A 22,679-nucleotide genomic window follows, 5' to 3' on the forward strand; every position below is an offset into this window, starting at 1 on the left:
CTCTCATTAACTGCTTTCGAAGCTCGAGGAAAAGGGACAGCCCAAAAGAGTAAAGGGAAAGACACAAATAGCTGAAGACACAAGGCGTCTTCACAGAGAAAACAAAGAGTTGACAGAGAAAAGAAGAAATGCCTTGTTTTACAAAAACATCTAGGCAATGGCAGAAGCACTTTCAAAGCAAGGCTGGCTGGGGGCCTTTCCATTGGCCCTGCCCAGCTGTCTCAGTACGAAATGTTCTTTCTTTTTGTGGTTATAACCTCTTTTCCTTTGGAATGACTTGCCCACGTCTGGACCTCAGTCAGGGCTGCTTTCTCCGAGACACTCTCACGCAATAATAAATTACCCAGACATCCTTGCTGCGAGCTCTCCTCCCCTGTCCTGCCCACTTTCTTCCCCTCCCTCGGGCCTCTGAAAAGTCACTGCGGTTGGTTCTTGGTGGCTTCCAAAACGGCGCTCTCGAGTCGGGCTGCCCCTCCCGGGTGACCGGCAGCACATGGCTCCCCACGAGGTTCAGTGGCTAGCCGGGAGGCGGAAGGCATGTGGCTTTCCATGCAGTCGCCAGACAGGGCGGGCCTGGCAAGCTCTGGGTGGCCCGCCCAGCCTGCGGCTCCTGGATTGTTCTGGATGACTGGATTGGGGAAGAGAGGCTGCAGGGAGGACTGAAGTGCCTAAGATTTTTCCAAATGTGTTTAACAGGCCCGCATTCAGAGATGCCCAAGGAAATAAAACAAGCTCCATTAGTAAGGGACTTGGGGGACAGGGGAGTAAGGGCCTAAACTAAGAATGTTAGAAAAAGGATGGGTAGAGGCATTGAGCTGGGAGCCTCGCAGAGGCAGCCAGGGTTGTGGAAGCCAAGCTGAGAGATTTGGAGCCTTGTTGGATCAAATGCCTTGCCGCCCAGGCTGGGGCTGGGGTGGGGGTGGGGTAACAGAAAGTGGATGGTTCCCAAACTTTGCTGCAAAGCGAGCTCATCTCGGTAGCTCTTCAGGCATCAGGGTGCAGAACCTCCAGCATGCCACCGAGTGTTTTTAAGGTCAGAGCCCGGGCCCTCACCTCGCAGACAAGTTGGACTCACCACTCCCACCCCCAATATGTCAATTAAAAAGACAAGCAACAGCGAGAATCAGACAATGAAGATTTATTCACTGTGGCCACACTGGGAAAAGGAATCAATAAAGACGACCTCTCAAACTTTTGGAGTTCTGACATGAGATTTAGGTTTAAGCAGAATGCAATAGAGATGCATAGCTAAGTAGTCAGCCAAGGTGTGCGGCAAGGCTATTATTACTGACCCGTTATTGTCTAGGCTCCAGTTTCTCCCAAAAGGTAGTCCCACAAGCTGTCAGAACTGTGTGCAATCTCTTCCTAGGAGGCGACTTCCTCCTCCTGCTGCCATCAGGGCTTCAGTACTTCTCCTTCCCTAGCTGGACTTCCTGGGGAAACTGTAATTCTTTGGGGTTCAGTGTTTCAATAGCCTGGTAGCCAGAGAGAGGCACCGTGTCTGTTTTTCAACTATCTTCTCTCCTGCCATAAAGCAAGTGCTTTGAGAGAAAACAGACATGCTGGGTGATGGACAGGGAAGTTAGGCAAAAGGATTCTTTTTTAAAAAACTGCCCAGGTGGTTTGAATGTGCAGCAAAAGTAGAAACCAGCCCTGCATACCAGCAACCCGCACCACACCTGAGAGCTCATCAGAAATGCAGGGTCTTGCCTGCAACCCCCGTGTACCTGAGGCACTGGATTTCTTTCATTCCCTAGCATGGGGGAAAGGCAAGGCTCACGCTCCAGCTTGGATCTGCTGAATCAGCACCTGCATTTAAAACACAAACAAACACTAGTTTTATTAAGATATAATTCACATACCTTAAATTTTATCTTTGAAAATTACATTTCCACAGTGATTAGCATATCTACAGCTTGTGCAACCATTACTTCATGTTCCATTTGTATCCTTTTCAGAAAAAAGCCTCATTAGCAGCTGCTCTCCATTTCCCTCTACTCCTCAGCCAGGCACTCATTATCATACTTCCTGTTCCAAAGGGTTTGTCTCCTTGGCATATTTGCATCTACATGCACGACACTTTGGCAACATCAGCACCACCTTATTCCCTTCCCATAACCAATGTTCAGTGGACATGAAGGTCCAGCATTACTAGATTTTCTGATTTCTCAAGAGAGGTTTTATAAATGGATTTTTGTGCACAATCTTATAGATGGATAGATAGATCAAAGGTCTCGATGGTATACATGAGGCTGGTCTCAAATTGACAAACCTCCCATTTCAGCCTTCCAAATGCTCAGATTACAGGCATGCACCACTACACCTGGGTGGAATTTTTACCAGAGTTTTAGGGTGAAAGCTCAAACCCTGGCAGGCCCAACAAACTAGGCGCCGCCATCATTCTCCTGAAATGCACACTGAAGAGACAAGTAATAGTGAAAACCAGGGACAGGAGGTGTATTTAATGTAGCCACAACAGGAAGAGGAACAAATAAAGGGGTCTGTCTGGTAACTCCACCAGTCTGTCTTCAGAGTCCTTGCAAGATGTTTAGGTTTTCAGTAGAGGGCAAAAGGTACGGATTTCCAAGCAATCCCCAGCAAGGCGTGGTCCTGCCCACTGTTGACCGGTAGCTGTCTGGGCTCTGGTGTCTCCTTCGAGGTGGTCTGACAAGCTGTGGCCTCTCTATGAACTCTCTTCTTTCCTTCTCTGGCTGCCACCAGGCCCCAACCTTCCCCGTCTCTAGAATGTCTCTTCTTCTGCCAGGGCAGTTACAAAATCTTCCACTTTTTAAAAGGTGGCCAACTAGTTCAGATTTTGGGGACACACTGTTCAAGCAGAACAAAACCTGCCTGAGGGCTATTTCAGCCTCTTCAGTGGCAGTTGGCAAGTTCCGATGGCCACTGGGTTCCCTCCAGCGCCCACTGTAACTACAACCATAGTCTGTGTCCTTGTTCTGGTTGCTAGAGATGTGGGGAAAGGACTGCTTAGTAACCGCCTCCTAAAACCTTCTCACCTTATTTCTCTCTCCTCACAAAAGACATACATTGGTTGAGGACCTACTATGCACTTGGTGCTTTATGTTTTGGGAATCATGTAAATATTAATAATAATCATTATGGGTCTAGGCATGATGGCACACACCTTTAGAAATCCCAGCACTCAGGAGGCTGGGGATGGTGATCTTTGTGAGTTCAAGGCCAGCCTGATCTACATAGTGAGTTTCAGACTAGCCAGAATTACATAGTGAGACTCTGTCTTAAGAAAACCAACATTTAGCTGGGCAGAGGTGGTGGTGCACACCTTTAATCCCAGCATTCAGGAGGCAGAGGTAGGCAGATCTGTGAGTTCGAGGCTAGCCTGATTTGAACAGTGAGTTCCAGGGCAGCCAGGGCTACACAGAGAAACCCTGTCTCGAAAAAACCAAACCAACATCATCATAGTAATATTCATTATGGTTTTGTTTTGCTTTTTGGTTTTTTGAGACAGGATTTCTCTGTGTAGTCCTGGAACTAACTCTGTAGACCAGGCTGGCCTCGAACTTATAGAGATCTGCCTCCTGAATGCTGGGATTAAAGACGTGCACCAGCACTATCCAAGCCTCATCCTGGTTTTAAAGACGAAGAACCTAAAGCTGAAAGGAGTCATCATTTCTGATCACTAAGTGACAGAGGCCTGGCTCTTTTTGCCTCGCCACATTGCCTGCCTCCTCCAATCTTTCTTCCTAATCTTAACCTTGTCCTTTTCCCCCGGATTCCGGACACAGCTCTCTCATGAAGACTAAACTGTCACCAAGCACGAGCTCATCAAATCTACGACTGATGATGGCTGGGGCAGGTTTCAGACCCCAGGCTTGTTTCTGCACAAGTATACTCAAGCTTGTCAAATACGTGGCCTGATACTTGGTGTGGACAGTGTGTTCCACATCAGTGAACTGTGCTCTATTTTGAAGCTGATTCGTAGTCAGTTGCGGCCAGCGTTCTCCTTATGTGGTGTTTTCCTTATTTGTGTTGAACCAGATTATGTTGTTGGGTTTTGTCCCTACTGACTCTGTTGCATTATTAGTCCCCACTGAATTTCATCCTGGTTTCACAGGACCTCCCTCTGACCTGTCCTACTGGAAGTTTCTCCTAGCTCTTGTGGGTTTGGCCCCTCCCAGCCTTCTTTCATTTCCAAGTCACATTGGGATTAGAGAAGCTGTTTCTACCCTCCCCAAAGGTCCCAGCAGGGACCTTATGCCTCCTGGGAGATGATGGGGGCAAGTGAAGAGAGGCAGACTCTGTTCCCCTACTTTGGGGTTATTGGTAAGCCTGGCTGTTCTTTGGGGTGTCCCCTCACAACGGCTTAGGCTGGAAGCTCTCCTAGGCTAGTCCCAGAGCCAATGTGGTTCCAGGAGAGTGTCAGAGGACCATGGACCTCTTCTCCAATCAGAGGCATCTTTGGTCCTGGCCGACCCTTTGGCAGACTGTCCTTTGACTAAGTCCTAACCCTTTGGGATATCCCATTGTTTGAGTACTAAGGAATCCCAAGCCGGTTGCTAGGCACAGGCTCTCAAACAATGTAGTGTGACAGTTCCCCAGTCGGCCTCGGGGCCTCCCCAAGCCACAAGGGTGTGGTTTGTAGTCTGGGTACATTCTGTACCCTAGTCCGGGGGCGGGTTTGTGGTTGCTGGTGCCGTGCAGCGGAGCCCCGCCCATGCTTTTCCTCGCCAGCCACAAAAACAAGCTTAGACACTGAGCTGGGAGGAATTGAAACAGAATGTGTTACTGTACAGCTGGCACCTGAGGCTCCAAGGTGGAGCCACACCACCACCACCACCACCACCACCTCCTCCTCCCGCCCCTGAGGTGTACCATGAGTCAAAGGTCAAGTGTGCCAAAAGCTCCTGCTCCTGGCTCTTTCCCTCCCTTCCCCGGCCTTCTTGCAGGGCTACCTGAGCCACAGGATGTGGCTCAAGGGCGAGGGCGCCTGACTGCCATTCCCCCCACAAGTTCCCATATATGGCTTCCCTTTCTGTGCCAGCATTCAGTGTCTCCACATTCCTCTGCCAAGTTTCTTGCCTTGGTGCCTCCATAGTTATTGCTTCATTATGACCAGCTCGCCCCTAACTGAGGGCCCAGAGGGTACTGGGTACTTGGAGCTTTTAATCATCATGACGACTTTGCCACTTTATGGGGCATTCCTAGCTGACACATTTCACATCCTACATGCAGGCACTAAGGTTGGCACTTCATATATCTTTTTAAAACCACACAATTCTTAGATTAAAAAGATTGATTCGTTTTGTGCGTATGAGTGTTTTGCCTGCATGAATGTATGTGTGCCGTGTGTGTGTGCCTGGTACCCACGGAGAACAGAAGAAGGTCCTAAGGATCCATGGGTCCTTGGATCCCCTGGAACTGGAGCTATGGTTGGTTGGTTGTAAGCTGCCATGTGGGTGCTGGGAATTGGACCAGGATCCTCTGAAAGAGCAGCAAGTGCTCTTAACTGCTGAGCTGTCTGCCCAACCCTTAGCTATTTTTGGAAACAGGGTCTTCTGTAGCCTGAGCTAGCCTCAAGCTCCCTATGTAGTTAAGAATAACCTTGACCTAATTCTCCTCCCGAGTCCTGGGACTGCAGTCATGGATCCCCATACCCAATTTATGTGGTGCTATGAATTGAATGCAGAACTTGTATGCTAGGCAAACACTGTACCAACTGAGCTGCATTCGAAATTTCCAGTGTTTGTTTTGGTTTTCTTGAGATGGGGTCTCATGTATTCCAGGCTGGCCTTGAACTCATTATACAGCTCAAGATGACTTTGAAATTTGATCCTCCTGCCTCTGCCTACCAAGTGCTGGGATTACTTCTATGCACCACCATGTCCAGTTAGGCTGTATAGGGACTGAACCCAGCCCTTCATGCATGCTAAGGAAACTACCAACTGAGTTACACCTACACCCCTTCTTTTAGATTTGTGGTGCAGAATTTTGCTGTGTAGCCTAGGCTAGCCTCGAACTCCTGGCAACTCTCATATCTCATCTCCTGAGCATTGTGATTATGAGCTGGGGCTACTACTATTGGGCAGCTATTAGAACAATTTTGAGATTGTCTTCCCTCCTGCTGGAAACTGTTATTAACCCCATTTTGCAGACAAGGAAACAGAGAGATAGAAAAAAAAAAGTAAATACTGTGTACAAGGCCATTCACTACCATATGGGAGAATCAGGATTTGAACGCGTCCCCTGCTCAAGAACATGACCTTTCCTTCAGTTCTGAACTGCCTCTTTCTTTACCCCTCGAGAGGCCACCAGTGAGGGCAGACTAGCACCTATTTGCAGTGTTCACTGGGGAATAGTGTTTTGAGCCTCAGAGAGGAGGGGCGCACTCACTGGAGAAGCTAGGAGTAAATTTGCTCTTTTGCAGGGATTCCCCAGGGTTCCCTGGGAGCTCTGCCATACCCAACAGCTTAAGCTAAACTGGCTGGCTGTGCTTTGAGTCAGGCTAGGTTGTGGGCTCACACAGGCACCGGGCTCACAGAGCCTGCCTGGGAAGACGTGGACGGAGGGAAGGGGAGGAAACTCACTGTCCCAGAGCTCTCTTGCACCCTCTTCAGCAATTTCTGATTACTGCCGTTCTTGTCCAAGTCACGGTTTGCTGTCGTCTAAGGCTGAGTCTCTGGACTTCAAAGCACACCTGTTCTGTGAACCGGGCTGCTGTTGAGTGATTTAGTTTGTTTTTGTCAGTTGTTGGGCCATGTTAAGTGCATACCTCAGGGGCATTGAGTACTGTACCATCTGCATGCACGCATTCAACCAATATCTGAAAATACCCAGAAAAACTACATCTGTCCTGAACATATGCAGACTTTCTTTCTGTATTATTCCCTAAAAAAATACAATAGAATGCCTATTTAGATGTCAGTGACCTCGGAATAGGTATTATAAATAATCTAGGGATGGTTTTTAAAGCACACAAAAGAATGTGCATAGGTTTGTTTGTTTGCTTGCTTGATGGTTTTTGAGATAGGGTCTCTCTATGTAGCCCTGGTTGTCCTAGAACTTGATATATAAACCAGGCTGGCCTTGAACTCACAGACTCACAGAGATCCTCCTGCTTCTGCCTTCTGAGAGCTAGGATTAAAGACATGCACCAGCACAGCTAGATGGATGTGCATAGGTTTATTATATGCAAATACCATGCCAATTTTATAAGATTGAGCATCCTCAGGTTCTGGGAATTCTGGAAAAATTTCAAGTAGATCCTGAGTGATTAAGGTACATTCTCATAGTCATGCCACTATTACAACCATCCATCATTAGAACTCATCTTGCAAAACTAAAACTACGTATACTAACTAGTATTTTCCCATAGCCCTCCCCAATCCCTTGTAATTATGACTTTATTTTCTATCCCTATGGATTTGATAACTCTAGGTATTATTGGAATCATACAGTATTTTCCCTTGGTGTCTGGTTTGTTATGCAGCATAGTCTTCATGGTCCATCCATGTTGTTCATATGTCAAAGGCTGAGTAATATGCCACTGCATGGTTATACTACATGCTATCTGTCCTTCCATCTATTGGTGAACTTTTGGTGTCCCCCCGCCCCCCCCCGCCCCCCTCTTTGGGGATATTGTGAAAAGTACTGGTGTACAAGCCTATGACCAAATGTCTGATTTCAATTATTTCTCATATAGCCTTATAAATGCATGGTGGAGAGTCACTTACCTATTCCCTGAAGCAGCCTAGTGGCTTGGCTCTCACAGTTTTCTACTTAGCCCTGGCCCTGTTTTCATTCATATGGCACCATTGCTACATAGATGGTGTATGTATGTAGCTTTGCTGTATCCTTTCACTTCCCATTGTCAATGATCCCCAGAATCAACTGAATGGTGAGCATCTCTGGGCTTCATTATTTCTGCCGTGTTTCTGCCTTGTGCATTCTGGTCATGCCCTCTCCCCTTGAAGATCATCTCATACCTAGTCGCTGTCATTGTTGGCTCTCCAATGGACCAGGGTAAATGGGAGACAGTGTGATGCCATGATGGTAGACATGGACTCTGCAGCTAGAATATCGGAACCTAGAGCGTGGCTCTCTCCTTGTGTAAGACCAGGCAAGTCCACTTGACTTGGTTAGGTCTGAGGTTCTCTATTGGTGAGATGAGAATGGTAATCATGATGCCTACCCTAAGTAGTTATGAGGACTAAATGATAAGCACAGGGGCATCAGTGAAGGATCTGGTACAGAGTTAACGGTAAAGAAATGGGAATGGGCGCCTAAAGTTCTCCTGCTCACAAAACCCATGGGGGTGATTCTAGGTGCTATTTCCGAAGAGTTCCAGGGAGGACTGGCGTTGAATTATATGGGATCATTTCTCTACTGCCTACCCCAGTACTGATGGCCTTCCTAGGACAACACCTCTCCCACTGGGGAGTGAAATGCTTTGCTTAAGCGAGTGTAAACAGTACAAAGAACATAGAGAATGTCCTCATCCTTCACACAGCCACCCCTCACTACAGTACAGTGGATTTAATAACCTGGGGGTCCTGTTGGGCTCCCGTTAAGGGCCAGGACTGACTCCAGAAAGTTGCCAACAGCAGCTGCCTCTAAGAAACCTCCCTTTCCGCTCAGGAACCTGTCACAGAGGGGATACATTGTTTATGCTAGGAAACAAGAAACCAGGCACAGTGCAGTTCTGCTTATCTTTGCAGATAGCCATATCTAGTGCGTGTGTCCTGTTGGTTAAAATACCATATTAATAGGGTCTATTAATAGTGTCAAGACCATCTCGCTTCAGTCTTCCTGGGCTATTCTCCAAGCATTGATTGGGCACCTGTTACAAACCAGGCTTCGTGGTACACAGAGATAAGAAAAATAAGATGGTTGCCCTTGAGGCATCTGGACCAAGATAATGAGATATCCTGCAGACTCCACCCCCACTCCTCCATGCCCACAAATCCTCCTGGAGGATTCAAGGAAGACTTTCAAGGCTGTTTTGACTTTTATGGTCATGATCTGGGACTAAGGCTTGACAGGGAGGGAACAGGAAGTTTATGGACTAAAGGCTAAAACTGGTGTTTGGGGGGTTGTCGAGGGAGACGCCAGAGGGCGGCTGCAGCCGAAGCTTAAGGAGTTGACAGACACCATGCAGCCAAGAAGGGAGGCCCGGAGCATGAGAAAGCCCCTGCTTATGGTTGCTGCTTTCTTTGTTTTGTAAGAGTCTGAAATCTGTCTTGCCGTGTTTCAGCTGCCTTTCCCCCTGAAGCACTCGAGTTCAACAGAGCTGCCTCCGGGGGACTCCGGTCGTAGCTGCTGCTAGTCCTCAGAGGGAAAGAGGGGACAAACAGGGGACAAGAGGCTGAGCAGACAAGGCTGCAGGAGCTGTACCTCTCTCCAAGGTTAAAAGCTTCAGCTTTTGTCTGTGTCTATAAATTAGGTTTGGTGTTTTCAAAACCTAAAAATTCAGCCAGGTGGTGGTGGTGCACGCCTTTAATCCCAGCACTCAGAAGGCAGAGAGAGGCAGGACTATCTCTGTGAGTTTGAGTCCAGGTTGCTCTACAGAGCAAGTTCTAGGACAGCCAGGGCCACACAGAGAAATTGTGGCTTAAAAACAAAAAGCAACAACAACAACAACTCACACACACAACAAAAACAAATAAACAAACAAAACTACCTAAACATTCTATTGTTTAAAACACCCTACCCTCAGATAGGTTTGAAAATGGATATTCTGTTGGGGATGTAGCTAAACAGTAGAGCACATGCCCTGCATTCCTGAGGCCCTGGGTTTAATCTGCAGTACTGCAAAATAAAATAAACATAGAAAATGATGGCAGTAGACTATATGTGCACATTAAAGGATTCTGAGTAGGGAGAAGTTGACATTATTTGTGGTATATGACAGATAGATGAAGATTGCAGAGGAGCTGAATAGTTGTTTCTGCATTTAAGAATACCTATTTTTCTTACAGAGGTCCTGGGTTTGATTCCCAGGACCCACACGGCAGCTCACAATGGTCTGGAACTCTCCAGTTCCAGGCCTCTGACACATTCTTCTGACCACTGCCAGCACCAGGCACACATATGGTATCCATGTATGCATGCAGGCAAAACACTCCTATGTGTAAAATAATAAAATAAATCTAAATTTCAAAATTCAGAACCTACTTTTAAAAAAGGAGGAGGCGGAGAAGCCAATTAGGAATCCAGGAAAGAGAGCATGGTGGCTTAGGAGGAAAACCTGCTGCCATGCTGAGAAACGGCAGGAATGGGGCTGTGCTTATTCCATTTGATTTCTGAGACAGAGTCCTACTATGTATCCCAGGCCGGCCTTGAGCTCACTATGTAGCAGAGGCTAGCTCTGATTTTGTGGCAACCCCTTTGCCTTGGCTCCCTGAGTGCATCTGGGATTACTAGCTTTAGCCAACATACTTGGCTAGAACTAAGTTCAGGGAGCAGAATCGGAAGGACTTAGAGATGGACTGAGTACTCAAAGTGGGAGATGTCAAGTGGATTTCTAGATTTCTGATTAGGGGCATTTGGTGAGTGCCTTTTCCTGGGGTAGGAAGTCTCATTTGGGTGAAAACTTAAGTTTGGTTTTGATCTCATGTGATGACCATACCACAGTGCAAATAAATGGCATGTAAACAGTTGACTCTGTGAGTCTGGGCTTGGGAAAGCAGGTGTGGAGTGGATTCAGCAGGGAGCAGCCTGGCTGAGTTCACCTAAGGTTAAGTGCAGGGAGGCACACACTAATGTTTAGACATCAGAACATTAAGAATTCCTAATGAAGGAGACAGAGCAGGAACAGACAATGAGGCAGGAAAACTAGGATGCTGAGTTTGGTGCTCATGTCCGTAATCCCAGAAGAACCACAAGTTCAAGACCAGCCTGGACTACAAAGTAAGACCCTGTTTTACAATTTTAAGGGGAGAACAAAACAAAAAGAGGGGGCTAGAGAGATGGCTCAGCCATTACGAGCACTTGCTGTTTTTGCAGAGGACCTTGATGTGGGTCTCAGTACCCACACAGTGGCTCAGAGCTATCCCTAACTCCAGTTTCCGGGAGATTTGACATCCTCTCTCTTCTGGCTTTGAAGGGCACAAGGCACACACATAGTGCACATACATACAGGCAGACAAAACACTCATACACACACACACACACACACACACACACACACACACACACACACACACACACTGTTTTGTTTTGTTTTGTTTTTTTGAGACAGAATTTCTCTGCAAAACAGTCCTGGCTGTCCTGGAACTCACTCTGTAGACCAGGCTGGTCTCGAACTCACTGAGATCTGCCTCTACCTCCCAAGTGCTGGGATTAAAGGCATGCGCCACCATCACTTGGCTATAAAATAAAAAAAAAAAATTTAAAAATCTCAAAAAAAAAAAAAACCAACCCTAAAACGAGGCCCATATAACTCAGTGGTAGAGTGCTTTCTTACATAGCATGTGTGAGGCTCTGTCCAACCTCCACCACTACAAACAATGATTTAGAAGATGGGAAGGCATCTTTGAAGCTGAGGGAAGCAGGTGTCAAGGAGTGGGTAACTAGTGAGGCCCAGAAACCTAGGAGGTTGAGGGCAAATAATTGACCATTGAGGTTGTTTGACTGGAGGGACTTTGCCAAGAATAGTATTGATGAAGTGGTGGGGGGCGGAATCTAAATGAAATACACTAAAAATGAACTTCTTTTTAGAGTGAATGGGAAGGAAGTTATGGAAACCGTGTGCATGGAGATTCTCTTGTTTTCTTCTTTTTTAAGATTTATTTATTTATTATGGATACAGCATGTATGGCTGCAGGCCAGAAGAGGGCATCAGGTTTCATTGCAGATGGTTGTGAGCCACCATGTGGTTGCTGGGAATTGAACTCAGGACCTCTGGAAGAGTAGTCAGTGCTCTTAATCTCTGAGCTATCTCTCCAGCCCCATTTGAGACAGGGTTTCTCTATGTAGCTTTGCATCTTTCCTGGAACTCACTTGGTAGCCTAGGCTGGCCTCGAACTCACAGAGATCTGCCTGGCTCTGCCTCCCGAGTGCTGGGATTAAAGGCGTGCGCCACCACCGCTGCCACCACCACCGGGCCTCTTGTTTTCGATAGGAAGGTAATTTTGAAGACATCCAGATGGATTGTCCGGTCAGGGACACAGATGGACAGGCCTGGAAGTCCAGAGGAAAATCTAGGCTGTATGTTCACATCTGTGAGTCAATTGTTAAACAGGCAAAACATTAAAGGTCTGAGGAATGATGTGTGAGTTGTAAAAAAAATAAAAAAAAAAAAAGGATGGCTGAGGAGGGAATAAAGATGCAGGTATTTTGGTGTGTGGTTCAGAAATTGAGGAAGTTGGAGCTGGAGCCAAAGATCAACAGTTAAGAGCACTGGGTACTCTTTTAGAGCACCTGGGTTCGATTCCCAGCACCCACATGGTGGCTCGCAACTGTCTGTAACTCTAGTGTCAGGAAATCTGACACCATCTTCTGGCCTTCTTGGGCACCAGATATAAAAGTGTTACACAGACATACATGCAGGTCAAATATCCCTACATATAAAAATAATAAAATAAAAATAAAAAAATTGAAGAAGTTTCTGGCTGATGGCCCAAAAGAAACTAGTTAGCTTGGTTCTGTTCCAATGTATATAGATCCAGTCCTTGAAAGAAAAGTGAGAAGATACCCAAAACCCTAGACTGTGAGAAAATTTGCAGCTTTCCAGTGAGTCTGGGTGGACCTAATTGTTGACGTCCTATCTGAAAACTGACTGTGTTTTCAGATAGGACAGTCTTGTTGTGTTACAATAAGACACAAGTGTAATCAATCACGAATGGGTCTTTCATATTGTTGAGAAAATAATCACTTAATCTTAAAAGGAGGATGGACATTATGACAACACGTGTAAAACTTCTATTTATTTGTCTATTTTGACTTTTGAAATTCAGCAACACTCATGTAATTTCACACCTGCTACTCAGGAGCAGAACACTCATGAATTTCAGGTTAGCCTGGCATCTGTAGCATATATGACACTAGTTTAAAAAAACAAAGTTGCCAGGTGGGCAATGGTGGCACACGCCTTTAATGCCAGCACGCGGGAGTCAGAGCCAGGCAGAACTCAGTGAGTTTAAGGTCAGCCTGGTCTATAGAGTGAATACACTCCAAAACTACACAGAGAAACCCTGTCTCAAAAAACAAGCTTGAAATGCTTGTTACTTGCGTGTTAATTGTATAAAACAGTAGGTTTGTTTCTTTTTGTTTTTTGAACAGGGTTTCTCTGTGTAGTCCTGGCTGTTTTGGATTCACTCTGTAGACCAGGCTGGCTTTGAACACAGAGATCCACCTGTCTCTGCCTCCCAAGTGCTGGGATTGAAGGTGTTCGCTATCACCACCCAGCTTGGTTTTTTAAACTTAGGTTTTGGGAATTGAACTCAGGTCCTTATGTTTGCTTGAGCTATCTTTTCAGTCTGTTTTCCTGGTGATAGTCATTCTGATCACAGGAAGGCAGGACTTTCTGGTTTACATTTCCCTCATGAATAAGGATGCTGAATATTTTCAGGTTTCACGTATATACTAGGATTTTGCATGTTCAAAAGGTGTTTGTATTCCAAAATACATATTTTTTTTAACTAGATAGGGTCAGTCTCCTATGTAGCCCAGGTTAGGCTTGAACTTGTTATTTAGCCCAGGGTTATCTTGAACTCCTGAGCCTCCTTCCTCCACCTCTTCTTTTTTCATTTTTCTTTATTAAGAAATTTTCTACTCACTCCACATACCACACACAGATCCTCCCTCCTCCCTCCTCCCACCCCCAGCCCTCTCTTCCAAGCCACCCCGCATCCTCACATCTCCCAAATCAAGGTATCCCATGGGGAGTCAGCAGAGCCCATCACACTGAGCCTAGGCAGGTCCAAGCCCCTTCCCACTGCACCAAGGATGAGCAAGGCGTCCCACTGCAGGCACCGGATTCCCAGAAGCCTGCCCATAGACCAGGGACAGATCCCGATCCCCCTGCCTGGGTGACCCCCAAAGAGTTCAAGTCAAACAACCGTCTTCCATATCCAGAGGGCCTAGTCCAGTCCCATGGGGGCTCCACAGCCACCAGTCCACAGTTCATAGGCTTCCACTAGTGTGGCCGGTCATCTCTGCACGTCCTCCCATCATGATCTTGACGTCCCCCGCCTGCAGAATCCCTCCTCTCTCTCATCGATTGGATTCCCGGAGCTCAGCCTGGTGCCCGGCTGTGGATCTCTGTATCTGCCTCCATCAGTCACTGGACAAAGGCTCTATGATGACAGCTAGGTTATTCGCTAGACCGGTCACCAGAGTAGACCAGTCCAGGCATCCTCTGGACCACTGCCAGCAGACCAAGGTGGAGTTAACCTTGTGGATTCCTGAGAGCCTCCCTAGTATCCTGCCTCTTCCTATTCCCATGATGTTCTCTTCTATCATGGTATCTTCCTCCCTGCCCTCCCACTCTGTCCCTGTTCCAGCTCAATCCTCCCATTTCCCTATGTTCTCATCCCCCACTCCTCGCCCTCTGCCACACCCCGACACCTAGTCCACTCCTGTAGATCTCATCCACTTCTCCTTCGCTGGGTCATCCATGTGTCCCTCCTAGGGTCTTTCCCTGTTAGCTAGCCTCTCTGGAACAGTGGGTTGCAGTCAAGCCATCCCTTCCCTCCCATTTAGTATCCACTAATGAGTGAGCACACACTATATTTGTCCTTCTGAGTCTGGGTTACCTCACTCAAGATGATATTTTCTAGATCCATCCATTTGCCTGCAAATTTCATGATATCATTGTTTTTTTACTGCTGAGTTGTACTTCATTGTGTATATGTGCCACATTTTCTTTATCCATTCCTCAGTTGAGGGGCATCTAGGTTGTTTCCAGGTTTTGGCTATTACAAACAATGCTGCTATGAACATAGTTGAGCAAGTGCTCTTGTGGTATGATCAGCATTCCTTGGATATATGCCCAAGAGTGGTATAGCTGGGTCTTAAGGAAGACTTATTCCCAATTTTCTGAGAAACCACCATACTGATTTCCAGAGTGGCTGTACAAGTTTGCATTCCCACCAGCAGTGGCTCCCTCCACCTCTCAAGTGATGGGATTACAAGTGCATGCCACCAAACCCAGCAAAACATATCAATTTCAAGTCAACATTGCAGGCTTGTGAGATGGCACTTGTGCCTGATGATATGAGTTTGATCCCTGGGAAGGAGAGAACCAACTCTTTCAAATTCTCTTCTGAACTCCAAATGCTTGGCTTGGTGTACACATACACACACACACACACACACACACACACACACACACACACACACACACACAATTCCTGCCATCTCAGCACTAGGGAGACTGAGGCAGGAGGATTGTGGGGAGTTTGAGGGCAGCCTCAGCTATACAGCAGGTACAAAGCCAACCAGAGCTGCATAGCAATATCCCGTCTCCAAAAAAAAAAAAAAAAAAAGCCACTCTGGCTGGAGAGATGGCTCAGAGGTCAAGAGCACTGGCTAGTGTTCCAGAGGTCCCAGCAACCACATGGTGGCTCACAACCATCTATAATGAGATCTGGTGCCCTCTTTTGGCATAAAGGTTTATGTGCAGGCAGAACATTGTATATAATAAATAAATATTGTTTTAAAGCCACTCTGAGGAAGAGGCTGCTGCTATTGTCTTACTGCGGAGTACTGTCGTCTCTAATGAGGCTGGAGCTATTAACAGAGAAACGGCTTCTTCTTGAGCCATTCTGCCTGCTGTTGGCACCTCAGAAGGACAAAGCAATCAGCTAAGTAGTGGGCCTGTCCGAGCCTCTGCCTGGCCTCCCCTTAAACTTCCTACAAGGGTCAACTTGAATTTCCATAGGAGCATTGTTGCCAGCTTGGAAAAATTAATAACTGCAAGGCTCCCTTCTGTGGTCAAGAAGCAGAATCATCCAACTGTTTGGAGCCTGGTCTTGTAGGCAGATGAGGCCAGGGGGTTCACTCTCCCCACAGCAGGGCCCAGGCAGGAATGGATAGAGGCCAGCCATAAAGGTGAGGACTACTGAACTTGGGGTGGCATGCTGCAGCCAGTCCCAGCACATGGGAGGCAGAGCCACGAGGATCAGAAGGCCGTCTTTGATTACACAGAGAACTCAAGAGCAGCCTGGCGGGTATTTGTTCATAAACTGTCAAAGGCAGAGGGCCCTTGACATCCTCTCACTGTGTTTGATTTTCATTGTTGTTTGTTTGTTTGTTTGTTTTTTCGAGACAGGGTTTCTCTGAGTAGCCCTGGCTGTCCTGGAACTAGCTCTGTAGACCAGGCTGGTGTTTGTTTGTTTATTATGAATTATGAATCCCAAGGCTGAGGAACAGAAAGGAGTTAGTGGATATTGCTTTGCTGCTCATGACAAAGCTGGGATACATAGAAATCCTAATTTTTCTGTAGGATTTTCATGCTCTTTTCTGCAGAGTATTTGCCTTTTTGGTCTTTCTAACTTTAAGGGATGGTTTCCATGGTATACAACTCCTTTGAAACATTCATCATCATTTGGTTGCTGTTTTGAACAGATTCTTGTTGTGAAATTCAGGTTGACCTGGAACTTGTGATCCTCCTGCCTCAACCTTCGGAGAGCTGGCATACCACCCTGCATATTCAATGCATATGGCTTAGGAATTTAATAAAGAACTCATTTCAGCATGGTCCAGCTTGACATACACTGCTTGCCTAGCTGCAAGCTGCAGTCTTTAATCTTGGGTGGATGGTAAATGATCCTAATGTGATGGGGGCTGGAGAGATGGCTCAGCAGTTAGGAGCACTTGCTGTTCTTCCAGCAGACCTTGGTTCAATTCCCAGCACCCACATGGTAACTCCCAACCATCCATAACTCCAGTTCCAGATCTGGCATCCTCTTCTGACTTCTATAGGCACCAGGCTCACATGTGGTGCATAGACATGCATGCAAGCGAAACACCTCATATACATAAAATAAATCTTTAAACAAAATTTTAAAAGATGATCCTAATATAGATCCAAGTCCCAAAATTTCTGTTCTAGAATGATGAAAACAAGCACAACTGTGCACAATGAATGTGAAAGTGAGTATAGGGGTGGGGAGGGGACAGTGACAAACATGTCGCTTCCATCAAAGCCTCAAAGCAGTGAAGGACAAGGAGATAAAGTTTGGAGGGGGGATAGCACTGCTAAGCAAGCCAGAGGGGAGTATGGAGAGTGCTAGAAAGATCCAGGGGGGGTTAAGGCAGAGGAGCATATAGGCTGGAGGCAGTGAGTCAACAGTCGGGCAGTCAACTCATTATCCCAAGCACATGGCCTTTCCTAAAGGATTTCAGATACCTTATAAAGACACACGAGACAGGTTAAGATGGCATAGATTAAAGGTCGGAAAACAGGAGGTGGACTCAAAGCACACCCAAGCACAAGGCTCCAAACGCATGCCATGCTGCCACAAGGGGGGGGGGGCAAAAGTTGGCTTTAAGCTTTCTAGCAGCCAACAGGAAGGGGAAACCTTGCTGTTACACAATTCACAATGTCCAGGAGATAAAAAAAAAATACTAATTGCTCAGAAGGGCAACTGGTCTCAGTACTAAGATCAGACAGGAATTCCTCCCAGGGGCCTCTGAGAGGATGCTGTGGGATACAATGAACAACATCCTGACAACATCCTTCCAATAGCGGTAGCAACAAGTTTCAAAGGGCTATTTTTCCTAAGTACCCTCAGGATCAACCACTGGTCAGTACCCTAGTAAAGCCAGGCCGCTCGAAGCTAAAAATAGCATGTGAAGGTATGGAACAGGGAATCCATTGCTCACATGAGGGGAGGGAAGGGGGGGAAGGTTATATATAGGCATATGCATGCATAGAATGTCTCTGGAAGAATAAATTGGTAACAGCACTTGACTGGAGGGAAGTAGATAACTGCAGCCTGGGACAGGAGAGAGAGAGAGAGACTTCCTTTTTACCCCTTGCCAGTTCATACTGCCTGGATTTGCATTAACATGGTTTATTTTTTTTAATGGAAGCATTGATTGTTAAACTAATAATGGCATTCAAGGTTCGTAGGGTCAGAGGCGTTTTCATCCCTGGGCCAAAGGCAGGGCGAGGATGTCCAAACATTAGTTTTAATGTTCAAGTAAGGGAAGGGGAGTGAGATGGCCATCATGCATGCCTCTATTTTCAGCACTTAGGACACTGAAGCAGAATGATCGTGGATTCAAAACCAGTCTGGACTGCTTGGTGAGATTTTTTTTGTTGAGGAAGGGGAGGGGAAGCGAGCAGGAGAGGGCAGAAGAGAGATGAGAGAGAGACTCGGTGTCCCAGTGCTGTGGTGCATGCACATCTGTGCTATCTGTGATCTCACGCTCAGAGAGCTAGGCAGGGTGATCAAAAGTTCCAAGTGAAGATCTGGGCAGAGATGCGGGAGAGGACATGGTGATTAGGATGTACTGTATGAATTTTTAATGAAAACAGCGTTCCAGGTAAGCCTGGGCTACAATAAGAAAGAAGAAAAAGAACATTTATTGAACAACTCCTGGGTATTGAGGGCCTTTTTTTCCCCATTTGCTTTATCTCATTTACTCCACATAACAATCCTGCCAGAGACATTTACCACAGCAATCTTCCTTGGAGAAGACACATGAGTTTGAACTCCTTTTTTTTCTTTTTTTTGTTCCCATAATTGACTTTTAGGATAGATGAGCAAGAGGGAGCAAGACATGCATCTGCTGAGAATTTTAAAAAGCGGCCATCAAGCCAGGGCTACACAGTGAAACCCTGTCTCCAAAAACAAAAACAAAAACAAAAACAAAAACAAAAGCAGCCATCCAGGTGGGGGGAGGGGCGCCCAGGACCTACCCACTTGATGCTGCCTCCAGAGAACTTCTTACCATTTCCTTGCCCACGCTTGGGATGGTGACAATTTGCTAGACTTCAGTCTCAGGATCAAGATTCACTTAAAATTAGGATAACCCAGTGAAAACCAGGATATCCGGTTAAACGCATCTCAGGAACACAAACAACAAACAGAAAACGACAAAGAAAACGTTAGTATGAGTGTTGCCTGGCCTTGTTTCTTTTTCATTCATTCATTCATTCATTCATTTTTTTTTTCTTTTTTGGTTTTTCAAAACAGGGTTTCTCTGGGTAGTTCTGGCTGTCCTGGAACTCACGTTGTAGACGGCTGGCCTCAAACTCACAGAGATTCCCCTGCCTCTGGCCTCCCCAGTGGTGGGATTAAAGGCCTGCGCCACCATGCCCAGCCGTGTTGGCCTTGCTATTTAAAAGGCCCCTCCGTACAAGGCACTTTTCTGAAACTTGGCGCAGGTGAGAGAACTTACCTCATATCCTGACCAGAGTGGGAATTTCGGTTTGTCACTCGGTCCGAACTGGCCTGGGTGAGTTGGGGCCATTTCTCTTTATGGTATTTGGCTGCTGCAGCAGAGCAGTCGTGTTGAAAAGTGTCCTGTCTTGCCAGGCTGCCTCTTTCCTGGTGCCTTGCCTAGAGAAGCTGGATTCTGTTGGACGCTCCTCTGTGCCCATTGGCGTATCTGGCAACCTGTCTGGCACCCAGGCCAGGATATATGAGGCAAAAAAGAAAAGCTGGGGTGCCTATGTACTGAAGTTCCCAGTCAGTCTCCCTTTCCCCCTGTCTTTAAGACAATTACATTTAAAATAATACAGTGTTCAGTGTCTTTATCTGTAAGTCTTGTTTTTTATGTTTTCTCCCAAAACCTTTCCTTTGCAAGCCTAGCGACCCTAACGAGGATCCCTCCTGATTACTAGCTGAGGTAGTGAAAACAACGCAGGGATTTTAGAAGACTTTTCAACCACAAAGAGGGGAACAATAAGAACGCTCTGTCCAACCCCCATTGTCCTTTTTTTCCTCCCTAAACAGAATTAAGCTGAGCAGTCAATTTTCTTGCCCAGTTCTGTTAAAGTTTTACCGTGCTTCTGGAACCTTGGCTAACTTCCCTTTTCATGTGTTTGCCAGGGACATTGAGTTTGTGCTAATGAGGCCCTCTGCTGTCTGCAGAGGGTAGGGCAACTCCATAAATCCCAGGGCGGCAGCGTTTTTCTCTCCAGTGGAACAAGTTCATGAATTTATGTCCAATTATTAGAGTAGAAGATTCCCAAAGTCAGGAGATTTCTGATTAACTATTGAAAATTCATACAATTTGTTCTTATCACCATTTTCCCTCCGGCATCTCTGCCCAGATCTTTCCTTGGAACTTTTGAACCCACACTGCCCTCAGGCATGATGAGATATGTCTGTAATCACAACACTCAGCAGGTGGAGGCAGGAGAATCAGGAATGCAAGGTCACACCTCCCCACCCCCCTCCACCCCCGCTACGCTACGTGACAAGTTAAAGCCATCCTGGGCTTCAAGAGACCTTGTCTCCGAAAACAAAACAAAAACAAACAACCTAAATTACAGCCAGGTGGTGGTGGTGCACGCTTTTAATTCCAGCGCCTGGGAGGCAGAGGCAGTCCGATCTCTGTGAGTTTGAGGCCAGCCTGGGCTACAGAGTGAGTTCCAGGAAAGGCTCCAAAGCCACACAGAGAAACCCTGTCTCGAATTACAATGAAATATCACTATACCATTATCAGAATAACTGCAACAAATACAATTAGTGACCACACCAAATAGGAAGAAATTGGAGCATGTTTTTTTTTTTTTTTTTTTTTTTTTTTTTTCTGAGACAGGGTTTCTCTGTAGTTTTGGTGCCTGTCCTCGAACTCACTCTATAGACCAGGCTGGTCTGGAACTCACAAAGATTCCTGCCCCTGCCTCCCAGGTACTGGAATTAAAGGAGTGAGCCATCACTGCCGGCAGTGGAGCATTTCTTAATAGCTGGTGGGAATGCACAATGGTATTTCTACTCTCCTAAAGTTTACAGGCTCTGAAAACCTGCAAGTACCACATGACTTGGCAGTGTCATTGCTGAGCTCTATTCTCATGCAACAGCTTGGCAATGACTGCTCTCAGCAAGCTTAGTTTGTTGAAACAAGGTCTGTCCTCCAGCTCTCAGCAATCCTACTGCCTCAGTCTCCCATGGAGTTCTGGGATTATAGGCATGCCCGTCCATGTGCGGCTTCAGTGTGTGTGTGTGTGTGTGTGTGTGTGTGTGTGTGTGTACCTTTCTTGATCCTTCTGTCTTCGTTTCCCATGTTTTTGGTTTGCAAGGTGCATCACCCTTGTTGGTTTTTATATAGTATTGGGGTCGAGGGTCTCCTCCATAAGTACTCCACCAAGTGACCTGCATCCCCAGCTATTGTGTTTTTTTGTTTGTTTGTTTGTTTTTCGAGACAGGGTTTCTCTGTGTCGTTTTGGTGCCTGTCCTGGATCTCCCTCTGTAGACCAGGCTGGCCTCGAACTCACAGAGATCCGCCTGGCTCTGCCTCCCGAGTGCTGGGATTAAAGGGTGCGCCACCACCGCCAGGCTATTGTGGTTTAAATGTCTGACAGTTTTATGGTGTGTGTCGTGGTGTGTGTACATGTGTGAACACATATCAATTCGGAAGCCAGAGGAAGCCAGGGTATCCTGTCTTATCCCAGTCTACCTTGTTCTCCTGAGACAGGGTCTCTCACTGCACCTGCAGAACTCATTGTTCTGGCTACTGGGGTGGGGGAACTCCAGGATCCCCCTGGTTCTACCCTTCAGTGCTGGGGATAGCAGTATGCACAGACATTCCCAGCTTTTGTGTGAGGATCTGAACTCAGGTTTTCATGCTTACACAGAAAGCTCTTATCACTGAGCAATCTCTCCAAGCCCCTTTAAAAATTGCATACATTTTTGTATTCAGTGATGGGTCTTATAGACCCTCTGAAAAAAACAAACAAATGAACAAAAAAGAAAAAAAACTAAAAATGGGCCGGGCAGTGGTGGTGCACACTTTTCATCCCAGCACTCTGGAGGCAAAGGCAGGAGGATCTCTTAGATAGAGGTCAGCCTGGTCTACACTGCTAGTTCGAAGACAGATTAGGTTATATAGAGAAATCCTGTCTCGAAAAACAAAACAAAAGAAAACAAAACTATAAAAAATGTAACCACCATATGACCCCCTCTACAATCCCTGCATACATATAATCAGCTCACTAAGGAGATAGATACCGGTACACCCATCTTTATTGCTGCACTATTCACAATAGCCAAATCATGGAGTCAGTCTGGCTATCCTTCTATAGACTGAATAAAGAAACTATGATATGGGGACTGGAAGGATGGATAAGTGTTTGACAGAGCACTTCCTGTTCTTCAGTGGACCAGAGTTCAGTTCCCAGATCTCACACTGGGAACTGCAGCTCCAGGGGATCTGACACCCTCTACTAGTCTTATAAACACCTGCACCCACATCATATATATATATATATATAATTTAAAAAATTAAAATAAAAATTTTTGTTGTTTTTGTGACAGGGTTTCTCTGTGTAGCCTTGGCAGTCCTGGATCTTGCTCTGTAGACCAGGCTGGCCTCGAACTCAGAGATCCACCTGGCTCTGTCTTCTGAGTGCTGGAATTAAAGGTGTGTGCCACTGCCACCCGGCTAAAATAAAAATTAAAAAGAAAATGTGGTATGTTCAACCATACTGTTCAACCATAAAGAATGAATTGCATTGTTTTGGGGAGAATGGACTTGAGATCAGCTGTCATATTTGGTTTTTGCCAACGTCACACAAATGCAGA

General features: G+C 46.4%; 1 long non-coding RNA gene across 2 annotated transcripts; it reads right to left on the reverse strand.

Moving 5' to 3' along the window:
• Positions 1 to 1,123: 1,123 nt before the first annotated feature.
• Positions 1,124 to 20,322, reverse strand: LOC121825837 (uncharacterized). Of its 2 annotated transcripts, none has more exons than XR_013047980.1 (2): positions 19,330 to 20,322; positions 1,124 to 1,809 (listed from the first exon to the last, which is right to left on the reverse strand). It is a non-coding gene; the product is annotated as an uncharacterized LOC121825837 (long non-coding RNA). The 2 variants fall into 2 exon arrangements; XR_006068183.2 differs by having other exon boundaries at positions 18,880 to 20,322.
• Positions 20,323 to 22,679: the final 2,357 nt, after the last annotated feature.

This window comes from Peromyscus maniculatus, chromosome X (genome assembly GCF_049852395.1).
Source record: "Peromyscus maniculatus bairdii isolate BWxNUB_F1_BW_parent chromosome X, HU_Pman_BW_mat_3.1, whole genome shotgun sequence".
NCBI classification, from domain to species: domain Eukaryota; kingdom Metazoa; phylum Chordata; class Mammalia; order Rodentia; family Cricetidae; genus Peromyscus; species Peromyscus maniculatus.